Here is a 14,040-nt window from a genome sequence, read left to right on the forward strand (position 1 = left end):
AGAAATGGGATAAGGGAAATGCTAAATGTTTTTCAGCTTCATGGTCATATTACTTTGAAATGCCATGCAATGCAAATCTAATATCTTTCTGAAAGTGATTATTTCACTTTTTCAATGTGGGTTAACTTAGGTTGAATAGCTTTTTTTTGTTGGCTCCTGCCTTCCTCCCCTTTCCTAGGATTGTAGGGCCAAATGTCAAATGAAAAGTAAGTTCAGAATTAGGATATAAAAGAGGAAAAATTGCAGATAGGTTTTTGGCACCGGCTGCCTCCGAAATGCAGGCCAGGGAGTGACTTGTATTTTGTTCCGAATACTTGGACGTGGACCGAAATTTCAGAGATGTCTACCTCTGGAAACCCAAGCACCAGGCAAAGGAATCTGCCAGTGTTTGAGAAAGACTATGAGTGAAGTCAGCAATGTTTTCCTGTGGTACGGTGCAAGGTTACTCAGTGTTGCCCGCCCACATCGCTATCTCCCCCACACACCGTTGCAAACTTTTCTGGACCTCAACAGAATCAACACTGGGAAGGACCCTTTTCTTTGGCAGAGTTCAAAACACATGATGAGGTGCTTTCTGGCTTTTGGAAGCAGCGAGGCTTAGTGATTTACAGCTGATCTAAGATTTGAAACGGACTTCTCTTTTCAACGGAGGGCATAAGGTGTGTGCCTTGTGTAACTGGGTGGGTGGGGGGGCTGACGGCTGAGGGTAAGGGCATAACACCGCAGGCAAGAAACGTGCTGTGTAGGTTGCTTGGCTTGCATCCAAATTTGCCCTGCAACCTTAAGAACAGCTCACCATTCAGGGCCTCAGTTTCCCAACCCATGATGTTACTGGCTTCTCTGAAAGAAGCCTGGGGACTAAAGCCTGGCTTTCGCGTCGTCTCCATTTGTTGTTTATATTCTCTTCCTGTTTGCTGTGTTACCCCGCATCCTAGCCTGGGTTTAGGGGTTTGGTTTTGGGAGGAAGACAGGGAACCACATTAAACAAAAGGATGGGGAAAGGTGTCGTGCCAAGTTTAGAACCCACTCAACCTTGTGGGTTTGGAGTTTTCAAGCATCCTCCTGCCTCTGGAGCTTTCAGTTTGTTTATTCTTGGCAAAATGAAGCTTCCTGTTTTTAAGAAAAACAGCTTATAAAAATGCTTGAAAAGTCTTCTTGGACATCAAAACACTCTCCCCAAATAATATTTTGATGATTTAACATGTAAATGAATCAAAACAATGTGAGCAACATTTCCTATAAAGTACATGTGGGTTTTAAAAATTAAGGGGATAGTGCTTAGCTAAACATACTTGGGTTATAGAAGATCAAAAGCATTTGAAAGCCAGTTTGAGATGTTTGCTAAGTCTTAAATGAGGCCAATCCAACCACTTTCAGCTGAAATGCAAGCAATTTATTATTAAAAGAGCTCATGGATGTGATTACTCTTCAATCTCTGGGCTTCTGACTCTTGTAGCTAAAATACTCTCCGTGGAGTGATTGTTATAATGCTCACAAGTGATGTTGGGACCAGAACTCTCAGTCTATTGGGGGGGGGGCGTTGGGGAGGGGAGGCCAGGGTGAACCAAGGCCAGGCACCTCCACCTCTTGGCCCACTCATCTTCATGTCAAGGGCCTGGCTTAGGAGATGTGATATTTCCCATCACTGCTCATTGGATGGGTCTTGTTTTGTAAGATGGGAACAACTATCTATCAACTCTCAAACTCCTGCATTCAAATCTAGAAGTCTATGTCTGGATTCAGAAGCTGAGAAGGCTTCCATCTTGCTGAGAAGGCCAACAGTGTTGCTTAGATGTATACTTTTTCCCCTCGGGGGTCTCTATTGGGAAGTACACCAGCTCCTTATTAGCCCCAAATGATCTCCTAAAGAGCATCCATAGTGACGACTGGGAGGTCAACAGATCTAGGCTCTGGACTTATCTGCAAATTTGAGTAAGCACCTCCTATGAGTAAGTTATTTTAATAGGTAGAATTTTGAATAAAAGTGTAAATAAGAGATAGTCATTTGATCTCAAAGAACTTTGAATTCCGTGACAGCAATAATACCAAGCTCTGTGTAATAGAATCTTAGGAAGGACATCTGGCTTTTTCAGATGAGGAATTCCTCTCTTGAGGATAATTATAATTTTTTCTGGAATGTATCGCACTTAAATTAGGAAGGATGGGTCCAATTTATAGATATAAATGTGGAAGAATGATGGAGGCATTCAGGTGGAATAGAATCATTACAGTCAAAGTCCTAGAGAAGTGAAGCACATGGCAAGTCTGTGGAAAAGTCTGGAAAAGCTGGGATAAAGGGTCAGCACAGTGTTTTCCAACTGTATTCCTTTGCATAATGCATGATATTTGAGAAAAGGAATTCTATGATTAAACTTATTGGGGAAGTTTTGTGTCAAAAATGCTAAAATGTGAAACATTGGATTTTCTGTAAAGTTTAACCAGCTTCTCTCTACAGGAAGGCAATACAAATATAGTATTTATTCAACCCGCTTGACAGAAATATGTAGCCAAAAGATGGTATTACTAGACTGGCAGATTAGAAAAATACAGTAGCTGTAGGAATTGTTGTGAAGATTTAATAAGCTTTGGTATGTAAATTGATATTATTTGTTCTTAAGCACAGGGCCTGGCGCATACACGGTACATGTTGTTTGTTTTTGTTAGAGCTGTGGTTATTTATACCAGCTATTTGACAAGGATTTTCATGATATCTTTGTAGATAAAGTGACTACATGTCATCTGCATGGTAAACATTTAAGGGACTTTGTGATGAGACGAGTGGCTGGGCTTGGCGTGTGCTTAGTAACAGATAAGTGACAACCCACAGGCGAGTTTATAACGTTGTGTGGAGGACTTCAAGCATCATCTTCCACCTGGTCAGCAAACTAATTAATACTTGAGTTAACTTATAAAAGTGTGCAAATCAAATTTGCTCATCATGAGAAGCTAGGAAGGAGAGTTCTACTGATTCACAGGATCTTAACACAATAGTCTCAATAGGCTGAGTGAATAATAATCTAAAATATATATAAAAAGGAAAAAAAAAACATATAGTCTTAGAATCAAACATACACATAGAAATATGGTGGAGAGGGGCTTTGTCATGAATAAATTAGAAAAAGAATTAATGATTCATAGGAGACTATAAGCTATACATATGGCCACAAGAAAATATGACTTATAGAAAATGTAATGTGATTGTGGGTATAATCCATAGACATATGGTATCTAGATTTAGGGAAGCGGGAGTTCTATTTGATCTGCACACGTTAGATCACACATTGTGACATTTTATCTAGTTCTTGTGGGAGATGAAGACCAGCTAGAACTGACTGGAGGTCTGTGACCAAGACAGTGAGTTGATTTTAAAAGTGACCCACGAATCATTGGTGAGTTGGGAATTTTTCATCTAATGAAGAAGAGAAGAATCAAGAGTAGGTATGGTAGGTGTATTCAAATATTTGGTGGTTTTCCATTTAAAGGAGGACTTAATTTGATTTCTATCATGCCTTGTGGTAGAATTAGGGCTTGCAGTTCTATAGCAATCTTTTCATAAATATTTGTTGAATGTCAACTCTGTGTCAGGCAACATGCTAAACAAGAAAACAAACATGAGTAAGAAGAGTTCCTGCTCTAAAAGAACTCAGGATCCACCAGATAATAGAAACACAGGCAGTCATAACCCAGCATAACATGTGGGACCTTGTCAAGCAATGCCCTTCATGAGGTAAAGTGGAATGAGCTATGAACTTTTCCTGATAGTGATTGGTTTTGACCAATGTTGTGTATCACATCATTTACATATCCACATAATTTTGCAAGATTAACAATTAAAAAAAAAACCCAGCATGTTGTAGCTTTTGTCCTTCCGTTTTTCTTTGCCCAGAAGCAAACATCATCACCACCTCTTTTAGCTGATTATTGTATTATTTACCTCCATGTCTCTAAATGGCATGTTTTTTAAAAAAATGTTTATTTATTTTTAAGAGAGAGCATGAGAGAAAGAGAGAGAGAGAATGCGCAAAGGGGAGGGAGAGAGACAAAGAGTGCCAAGTAGGCTCCACACTGTTTTCACAGAGCCCGATGCAGGGCTCGGTCCCACAAACCATGAGATCGTGACTTGAGCCGAAATCAGGAGTTGAATGCTGAACGGACTGAGTCACTCAGGTGCCCCTCCAAATGGCATGGTTGTAGTGCTGCTTTTTGATTTTTCAGTTTTAGGCTGTATCTATCGATTTTCCCTTATGGAAGATGAGGAGTTGACTCTATTTCCTTTCACTGCACATGCGTACTCTCCCACTCTCCATGTACTTCTGGTTAAGGCAAATATATTCCGTTATCGTGGCTAAGGAAACTATGCATAGCTGAGTCATGTCAAATATATTTATTTTTCCTTCCCTGTGTAACGTTTTATTTTCCCCCAAATTAATCTTTTCCTCATTTTTCATTTATTTCTTATGTACCTATTACTAATTTGACTCCAAACATGTCAACATTTGTCTACATCTTTTCTTAAGACATTCAAGCCATTGATTGTCATTCAGTTTCATCTTCCAGAATTTCTCCCAAAGCCTTCTGAGCTACAAGGGGCACACACTCCCTCCTGGGATCTCCTTCCACAGCCTCTGTCTTGCTTCTACTGCCTGTATCCCGTCTTCTCTTAGTTCACAATCTCTTTTCTGGATGAGAATATGCTCTAGTAGTTTTCCATGTGAGAGAAACTGAGCTGAGAAATTGTAGATTTACCCTCCTATCTGATTGATAGTTTTTCAGGATCTAGACATCTAGACTGGAAATCATCGCCCTTGGAAGTCTAAAGGCATTCCTTTATTGCCCTTCAGGGTTGCTGAGAAGTCTGAGGTCTTTCTGATTCCTGATCCTTTGTGTGTGACCATTTAAAAAATTTTATCATTGGAAACTTTTAAGATCTTCTCTTTGTTGAATTTTACAATGATTTGCCTTCATATGAGTCTGTGTTTGTTTACTGCGCACTTGGTAGCCTATTTCAATCTTGTCCTTCTATTTTGGGAACTTTTCTTGAATAATTTTATTAATGTTTTCCTCTCTTCATTTCACTGCTCTTTCTTGAACCCCTGCTCTTTTGATTTCAGACCACTTATATTGGTCCTACTATATTCACATTTTTCTCTTCTGTTCACAACTTCTCCCTTCCTTTTTTTTTTTTTAAATCCCTGATTCTTATTACATGGTTGCATTTATATTTTATCTCCTTGATAATATTAGTAAAATTTTGTTGATATGGAAGTTTTCTCCTCTGTAAATCATCATCTCAAATAGGTTGCTTTGTGTGATAAGGAAGGAGGGGTGGAGGTTCTTTTCTATTCTATTTCATGCTGGAGGCTTTCCTCCAAGGTCTGCTAATTTCTTTTTTACGTTGTTTAAAGAGTTTATTTATCTGTTTTGAGAGAGCGAGAGGGAATGATCAGGGAGGGGCAGAGAGAGAGGAGATAGAGAATTCCAAGCCACAGAACACAATGTGGGGCTCGAACTCATAAACTGTGATTATGACCTGAGCTGAAACTGAGTCAGATGCTTATCCAACTGAGCCACCTAGGCACCCCTCTACTCACTAGGCACCCCTCTACTCATTTTTATATTTAAGAATAGGGCACTCAGCGTTTCCTGGGTGGCTCGGTCAGTTGAGTGTATGACTCTTGATTTTGGCTTAGATCCTGATCACGGTTGTGAGATTGGGATTCATGCTGGGCATGGAGCCTACTTAAGATTCTCTCTCTCTGCCTCTCCCACTGCCCTTCTCCAGCTTGCTCTCTCTCTCTCTCTCTCTCTCCCAAAAAAAAAAAAAAAAAATAGGGCACTCAGAAACTGATTTGCTGTTCTGAGTACATGAATGGGTTTGTTAACTGTTGGGCTCACTGTAGAGTGATTTGGCTGGGATGTTTTAATGGAGAATCTCCACTGTCAATATCTTTATATCCTTCTGTTTAGCAAAGAAATATTTTCCATGGAAGATTTTTTTTTCAGTGTCCTGCCTGGCAGCTAGTATTCTGTGAACCAAGTGGACACAGAGAGTGGAGAGTGTTTGCTTTCACTATGCATAGGATTACTCCTTTTAGTAAGAAATCTACACCATCAACGGTGCCTGTTGTTATTTAAGATCCTGTGTTGTGTGCTTTCTAGACAATAAACTGGGGAGGGAGAGTCTGGCATAATGAGCTAGGAAACTGGTGATCTGCCCATTTCTTTAAAAATACTTTTCAACTAATTAAAAAAAATTGTCCACTCCCCTTCACTCCTATTTCTCAAGGTACCTGATGAGGCCAAATTGTGAGCCTTTGGGGATTATGTAGTGTATAAATCTGGGTTTGTTTTCAGCCCTACTGCCGGCTAAGTACTTTGCGTCCTTTGGTGTCTATGTCATTTACCATTCATCCATCTGCTTTCTAGCTTCCTAAAGTCCTTCTTCTCCCTCGTTCCCCTTATCCTTGAAAGCGTGTGAATGGTGTGTGTGTGTGTGTGTGTGTGTGTGTATGTGTGTGTGTGTGATCAGGGATCAATTTTTGTGCATGATTTGGTATGTTTGCAAGGAAAGGGACATTTTTGGAGGACTCTGAACAATCAATAAGATTTTTCCTAGCAGCGAAAGCAGTAAGGATGAACAACACAAACAACAAAAGAGATGTGAGAACTTTCTTGAAGAATTTAGGAAATGGTGAATGTGGCCAGGACACTGACAGGGGGGAGGCTGAGATGGTAATCAGCAACACAGAAGGCAAAGAGTAAGAGTGCATTGTAACTGGATAGAGACAGGGAGAGAAGAGAGGAGTCAAGATGACTTTGTAGTTTATAGACTGAAGAAATGGTTGTCTTGTAAGTAGTGAAATCGATGGGTGCTTATTTTTGTCACATTATAGGTCATACGTATTCCACAATGGACAAGGTTGCCTTGTGATATGATATATTATCTTTCTACATAGGCATTAAGCCCGTAGGTGGGCATTGGTAGGAAAGGTTCTAGATTGCTTCACCTATGAGAAATGCCAACAGTTTTCCAGCATATGTATGTACCTCCTTTAAGCTACTTGGTTTCAGGTAAGGTCTGAGCAGCACAGAGAGGAGTGGGGGGAGAGTGGAGGCGGAAATAAAGAGGCAGAGAAAGAAGAGACATGAAGAAAAAAAAAAACAAACTTACAGTGATGACATCATTGCTGTGTTGTAAAACTGAGCTTTAAATCTGTAAGAGTCATTTCTGTTCTATCTCAATAGGGAGAAATGTGCTGAGCTCTTGGGGTCATTGACTAACACGTCTACCAGATGGATCCTGGGTTTGGCTGTTTGAGCAGAGCATTCCATCTCAGAGTTTAAGATGCAACAATGCATTATTAAACCTGTTTGTAACACAATGTGCAAGATGACATCATATCCCCGGGTGTATGTGACCTCACCAAAAATGTGTGCCCTGCTGTGTAGGAAAAGTAGAACTCCAGGATACAGACCGTTAGGTAGAGTTATAAGACCTTATAAATAGCTGCCCTTCCCCCAGTCTTTTTTCTTTTCTCTCAAATCCAACATGTTCTTTAAAAGAGGAAGAAAAAATATTTTGTGCAATCCTGCATCAAAGACATATAATAAAAATGTTGAGAAATAAACCTCTGAAATGAATGCAAAGTGGATATAGCCTCAGGAGATTGGGAATTTTTGTCTGGTATCTCAGTAATGGTCTGCCAGGAAATAAAAACCACTGAATATTTAGAACAGTAGGACTTTAATACAAGGAGTTAGTTACACTGGTGATAGAACAGTTAAGAAGCCTAATGGGACAGTGACGCAACCCAGGAAGAGGCCCAGGCAAGAAGACCTGCAGCCTCCGAGCTGGAGGCAGGAGCATGGCGAGCCTGCAGGGCGATGGGAGGGCGGGGGGCAAAGAGAGGCGGCTGCTTCCAGAGATGCTACCAGGGGCAGAGAGAGAGGTGTCCTGGCCTTCTCCTCACTTCTTTGCACCCTTCGATCTCCTACCTGTGTTTCTTTTTCAAGGGCTAAAACCAGAGGGGGGCCATTTGACACAGGAGCCTGGGAAACCCTGCATATAGGGGTCAGTCCCCTGCAATGCACAGCAGAGCACAGGAAAATGAGTAATAGATCCAAGGAGGAACAGGTTCAGAAGCAACACATATGGAAAGACACCTGCCACCCTAAAGGAAAGATAGTGTCAACAAAACCATCAGTGATCTGTGCATAGTGAGGAATGATTATCCATCAGATCCAAATTAGATATGGGAGAATTAGGAGCTAACTTTAGCTGAACACTACAGAAGTTTCTGTGTTCATATAGAAGCCTCTACAACATTCAGAGTCAGAACATTGGACTGGATTTTAGTGACGGGCCTACCCAGTATGCCTCCCTATCTTTTAATTGTTATACCCTGATACAATTAAGCATGGACTACAGAAAACATTATTTTGGTAGGAAAAATTAAAATTTGCATTTTATGGATTTGTTGTTGTCATTATTATTGCTAATGATACTGGTATCCAATGCACAAGCCTTCATTTATAATTCAGTAGCCCAGTGCTGGGTAATCATACTGTTTTCACAGGTCAGTCTTGTTCCCAGACATTCCTACTGCAAAACTGAAGTATTTTCTTTAAAAGTGATATTTGACAGTTGACTGCTGATGCAGTGTTCCATTATTAACTAACATGCAATTAGTTCATTAAAAAATGCCTCAGCTGAATAGCAGGTAACCTAATACAATCTACCAAAGTGGAGAAATCCACAGTTTCTCACAAATGGGAGCAAAATTATAGTGCAGGGCAACTGGAAACGAGAAGATGCCAGCTGGCAGGACACTAAGTGTTTCAGATTGCTGTTTATGATCTCTATGTTCTAGAAAAAAAATTAATTAGATTATGCTATTTGAGAATCTTGGAATGTCATGGCTGTGCGCCAGGCTTATCAGAACCACACATCTGAAGTTTAATTAAGCTGTTTTAAATTTCACTTGTAGTTATAAGCTTTGAAAAAGCAATAAATGTAGGAACTAATAAATAACGGTGGAAGGATGCTGAGATTCCTTCGGCTGGCAGAATTCAGTATAAGATTATGGGCTGTTCCAAAGCCTGGTATATACTCATTTTATTGATCGTGAACGTGATGTGAAGCACTACTCTCTGTTGAAGCGTATTTGGAAATAAATGTTTGCAATGTGGAAACTTGTCAAGCTGTTTCTGAAAACTCAGATCTTTCTCTAATACCTCAGATGGGGTCTAAATGGAAAAAGGCATATGAGTTCCAGCAGGTGGAAATATCCTTGGCTTCCCACTCACCTTGGTGAGAGAACCGTACTGAGTGACCTTCTAGCGAGTCACAATATGAGTAGGCTTAATGTTCTTTTTTTATTCATTGTTCCATTATTTACTTTTGAATTGCAGCAAAATGTACACAACACAAAATTTTCCAGTTTACCCTTTATTAAGGGTACAGCTCAGTGGCATTAAGTACATTCTCACTGTTGTGCTGTTTCACCACCGTGTGTCTTTAGAACTTGGCTTAGAAGTTCTTTTGTTAACTGCTTTCTAAAAACCAAAACATAAAATCCATCTTAACATCCTCTAGGAACATTTGGCCACTTTAGTCGAGGGCTGAAAAGATACAGGACACTACATTTGTGGCCACACATGTAGGAGACGGTATGGTCCTGCCTTATGGTCCTGCAGTTGAAGTGTCTAAGGGGTTTGATTGTGGTGTTAGACAAATGAGTTGTGGACAATGGTCCAACTAGACTTATGGAAGGAGAATATAGACTCTTGTTTGAGAGAACGGATGAACATTTTGGGATAGAAATGGATACTACTAACTACTTGGATTAATCCATTTCATTCATTCATTCAACAAATACTACGTGCCTATCTGTACTAGACATTGTTCTAGGCAGCACAGGGTTTGTGATGAACAAAGACTAAGTCCTCACTCCCATAGGCATTATATTCCAGTAGGAGACACAGCCCTTACACAGATAAATATTCAATGGATGGTGGAGAGAAGTATGGATCAGAGAAATAAAAGCGAGTTTGGTTTTGTTTTTCTAATTTATTTCCACTTACAATATTCTAGAAATAAAAGGAGGGGACCTTCTTCAAATGGAAACCCTACTTACCAAACAAGCCACCGGATCTCATCCCTTGCTGTGCCCTCATCCTGGTACACAGAGTGATGAGCTAGTGTGCACATCTGAAGATGAGGCTGAGTGTGTCACAGTGTGCAGAACGCATTTCTCTTGGCTCTTCTTGTCGCTTAGCATCCCGGTTCCTTTCCCTCTGCTTCTTTCATTTCATTGACCAGAGAAATGACTAATGATACCCAACCATTCATGTCTCCAACAAATTGGAATTGGAAATCTGCCATTGTGTGGCACAATGCTGGTGGCTGCAGGGAGTCAGGGAAGTGTAATGCACAGTTCCGACCCCCAGAATTCACTGACCTATAGGAATGTAGTTGCAGAAGGAGACAACCATAGATCTCATGAGCAGCAGAGGTGATATGTGCTTTGAGGACTTCAGGAGATGCCAAGATCACTTCTGTTAAGGCAATTCAGGAAGAATTCACAAGAAAGGGTGACCCTAGAGATGGATCTTGGTAGATGAGCAGTGCAGAATCATGAAGTTAAGAGAGGAGAGGATTTCAACACAGATGTGACCAGTATGGTCACTGCTGCGGAAATGTTCAGGAGAAAGGCAGACTTTCAAAGTTTGACCACATCAGTTCCCTTTGAAATGGTATCTATGTGGGGGAAAAAATGCCTAGCAGAAAATTCAAATTTGTTAAATCAGTTGTTTTGTCCAAATAACACCAACTCACGTATTTGTCTGGCTTCACCATTGTTAAGCTCATTCATTCATTCATTCAATAGATATTAGCAGGTTGCCCAATTTATGCGAATACTGGAGGTACATACAGCAGTGAACAAAACAGAAGCTTTTATGGGGCTTTACATGCTAGAGGAAATAGATTTTGGACACAGCAGTAAATATGGAATATTTTAAGTGATCAATATTATATGTGCTATGAAGAAAAGAAAATCAAACCAGGGAATAGTGTCTTAGACTTGAATAACAAGGCACCTGGTATCTGTGAGGGACAGAAAAGCCCAGTGTGGCTGGAACGTGGGAGCCAGAGGGTGAAGACAAGTGACATGGTTCAAGGAATCAGGGCTCCGGTCTCGTGTGTTTGCAGGCTGACCTAAAAACCTTGACCTTACTGTGAGTGTCAGAGGAAATCAGTCAGGGTTTTAAACAGTGGAGGGAAATGATCTAACTTATATTTTAGTAGGATAGCTCTGGCTTTTGTGTTGAGAATAGATTGAAAACTTTGTGTAGTTGTGATATAGACATGCCCTGAAGGTCACTGCTCACCTTATATGCTATCTTTGGGCACTGGTATTTGATTCAGTTAAAAAAAATCATCAATCTGGCTGTTACCTCTAAGCTAATGATAAGATGGTGTATCAGTATCAGCCAAGGTAACAGAACCAAAGGAGATATATGAATACATATCTATATGTTAATAATATTAATTATATACATTAATAATACCAATTAAATGTACTATAATACATTAATATCAATTATATATAATTACATATTAATTATATGTGTGTGTGTGTGTGTGTGTGTGCGTGTGTGTATAAAGACAGAGAGAGAGATTGCAAGGAATTAGTTTTTTGTGATTGTGAGGCTGTCTAGGAAAGTCCAAAATATGTAGGGTAGGCTGTCAGGAAGGGCAGGGAAGAAACTCTCAGGCAGAAACTGATGTTCCAGTCCACAGGTAGAATTTCTTCTTCCAGAGGGAACCCTCTGTTCTGTTAAGACCATTCAAAGAATTGGACCAGATCTTCCCAGATTGTCCAGGAATCTCCTTTATATAAAGTCCACTGCTTGTAGATGTTAATCATATCTACATAATACCTTGACAGCAACACCTAGATGACTATTTGACCAAAAAACTCAGTATTATAAGCATAGGCAAGTTGACACATAAGAGTGATTGCCACAGATGACTAACCCATCAACTGACTTTGTGTAGACGATGGCAACTCTTACCTCTACTCCATGTCTACCCCACGCAGACAGCCTCAGACTTTAATTTTGTGTCTGAAAGACAGTAGTAAGCTTCCACATGAGAAAATATCAATTAGGAGGCCTGGGTGTGGTCTAGTTTACAAACTTACTAGCACTGGGAGCCGGGCTTCTACATTTCAGCCCCAAAGAGCAGCCACGTGGATCTCAAGTCCAGCTTTGTTGACACTCTGATTAGTAACTCTTTCATGTAAGAGGGGTGGCACTGCCTGATCACACAGTTCAATGTTGAAATGCTTCTTTATGAACAAAATAAAGCCAGTGTGACTGTGTGAAACATGGCGAATTCTAAGGATGAAGGATAAACCATCCAGTTCATCTTAGCGACCCCAATGAACTCTGCTCAATCAATATTTGTAGTGTGACTGAATGCCAAAGCATGCCTTGAGTTTATGCAACTTGGTGACATTTCTACCGCTAAAGTGCTACTACAAACTTTATCTTGGAGAACTCATGATAGGTGGTGAAGTTGCTCTGAACATAGGAAGCTACCATTGGCCAAATTATGTGCTCTTGGAGAGGAACATTTCCTGTGTATTAAAAAAAAAAACAAAAAGAAGAAGAAGAAGGCCCAGCATGACTAATATGGTCAGAATGTTCTCATCTTCTCTAGGAGAAGAAAGGAGTCAGGTAGAGCTTTGCAACAATCCGTGGTCACAAACCTCAGTAGACACCCAGGTCATTAACTAACCACACGCATGTGGCACACGGAGTGGAACATCCCAGGGCTCTAAAACCACAGGCATCTATCTGCTGGATTAAAGGAAGCAGTTTCACAGGCCTGGACAGAAAAAGGATGTGGTGAATTTTCAAACGGCTCTGATTTATAGGCAATAAGGTGCAAGGTTATGGTACACAGAAAAACGAATCATTTATGCTTCTCCTCATTGCCCCCTTCCAGAAACCCAGGCAGCAGCTGGCTTCTAGGAAGATACTGAGGATGTCGCCACTACAATAACCATGTTGGGCCCTTGTTCCTGTCACCCAGAAACATATCCATGAAGTGATCCTTCAGGAATAGCCGTGAAACCCCTGCCTTTGGGAACCAGCCAAGCCAGGGTGTGATATTTTTTCCTGTTTAATTAAAAAAAAAAAAGTTTACCCGTTTGCTTTCGCCAGCTATCTGAAAGTTCAAAAGGTAAAGAACATTTCCCTCCACAAATAAGCCATGGAATGTATTTGGAAATTGGGTTTTCATCAGGAGTTGCTGTTTTTCAGCCACTCACTCCACTGCAAAGGAAGGTGAAATCGTGAACTCTTTCCTGAAAGGAAAAAAAAAAAAAACTCCCGCAACTTTACATTTATAATTTGATGACTATGGGAGGGGCCCTAGGAATTTAGGGTAATCTTTCTGACTTTAATAGAGGCTACTGACCCTCAGATAAGAGGTACTTGTCATGCTCCTGGGCACAGGAGAAGTAGTTCACATTTCCTTTTAAAGGAAACAGCAAGGGGCACCTGGGTGGCTCAGTCAGTTAAGCATCTGACTTTGGCTCAGGTCATGATCTCGCAGTTCATGAGTTCAAGCCCCACGTTGGGTTCTGTGCTGACAGCTCAGAGCTTGGAGCCTGTTTCGGATTCTGAGTCTCCCTCTGTCTCTGCCCCTCCCCCACTCACTCTCTGTCTCTCAAAAAATAAACAAATGTTAAAAAAATGAAAATAAATAAAAAAGATAAAGGAAATAATGAAATGAATCCGTGCTCATTTCATGGCCTTCTGATGATAGACCATAATGTCACTTTGTAAAACAACATGTCTGTAATGAAACAATCTTTTCATAAAATTATATTTTTAATTTATAACGATGCAAAGCTGAATGTCATATATACTACTCAGGGCTGCCCATAAGGTCCAACTAGGGATCAGGGCTCCTCCTCATGGAACTTTGCAGAACACTCCCAATGGATCCCCTCTCATTTGGACTCA

The 14,040-nt window shown here is 40.5% G+C and overlaps 1 long non-coding RNA gene across 1 annotated transcript; it reads left to right on the forward strand.

The window, feature by feature from the left end:
• The first annotated feature begins 295 nt into the window (after positions 1-295).
• On the forward strand, positions 296-13,408 carry LOC109495748. The gene is made up of 2 exons (XR_002151402.3): positions 296-659; positions 13,016-13,408. It is a non-coding gene; the product is annotated as an uncharacterized LOC109495748 (long non-coding RNA).
• The last annotated feature ends 632 nt before the right edge of the window (positions 13,409-14,040 follow it).

Source organism: Felis catus, chromosome F1 (assembly GCF_018350175.1).
Source record: "Felis catus isolate Fca126 chromosome F1, F.catus_Fca126_mat1.0, whole genome shotgun sequence".
NCBI classification, from domain to species: Eukaryota; Metazoa; Chordata; class Mammalia; order Carnivora; family Felidae; genus Felis; species Felis catus.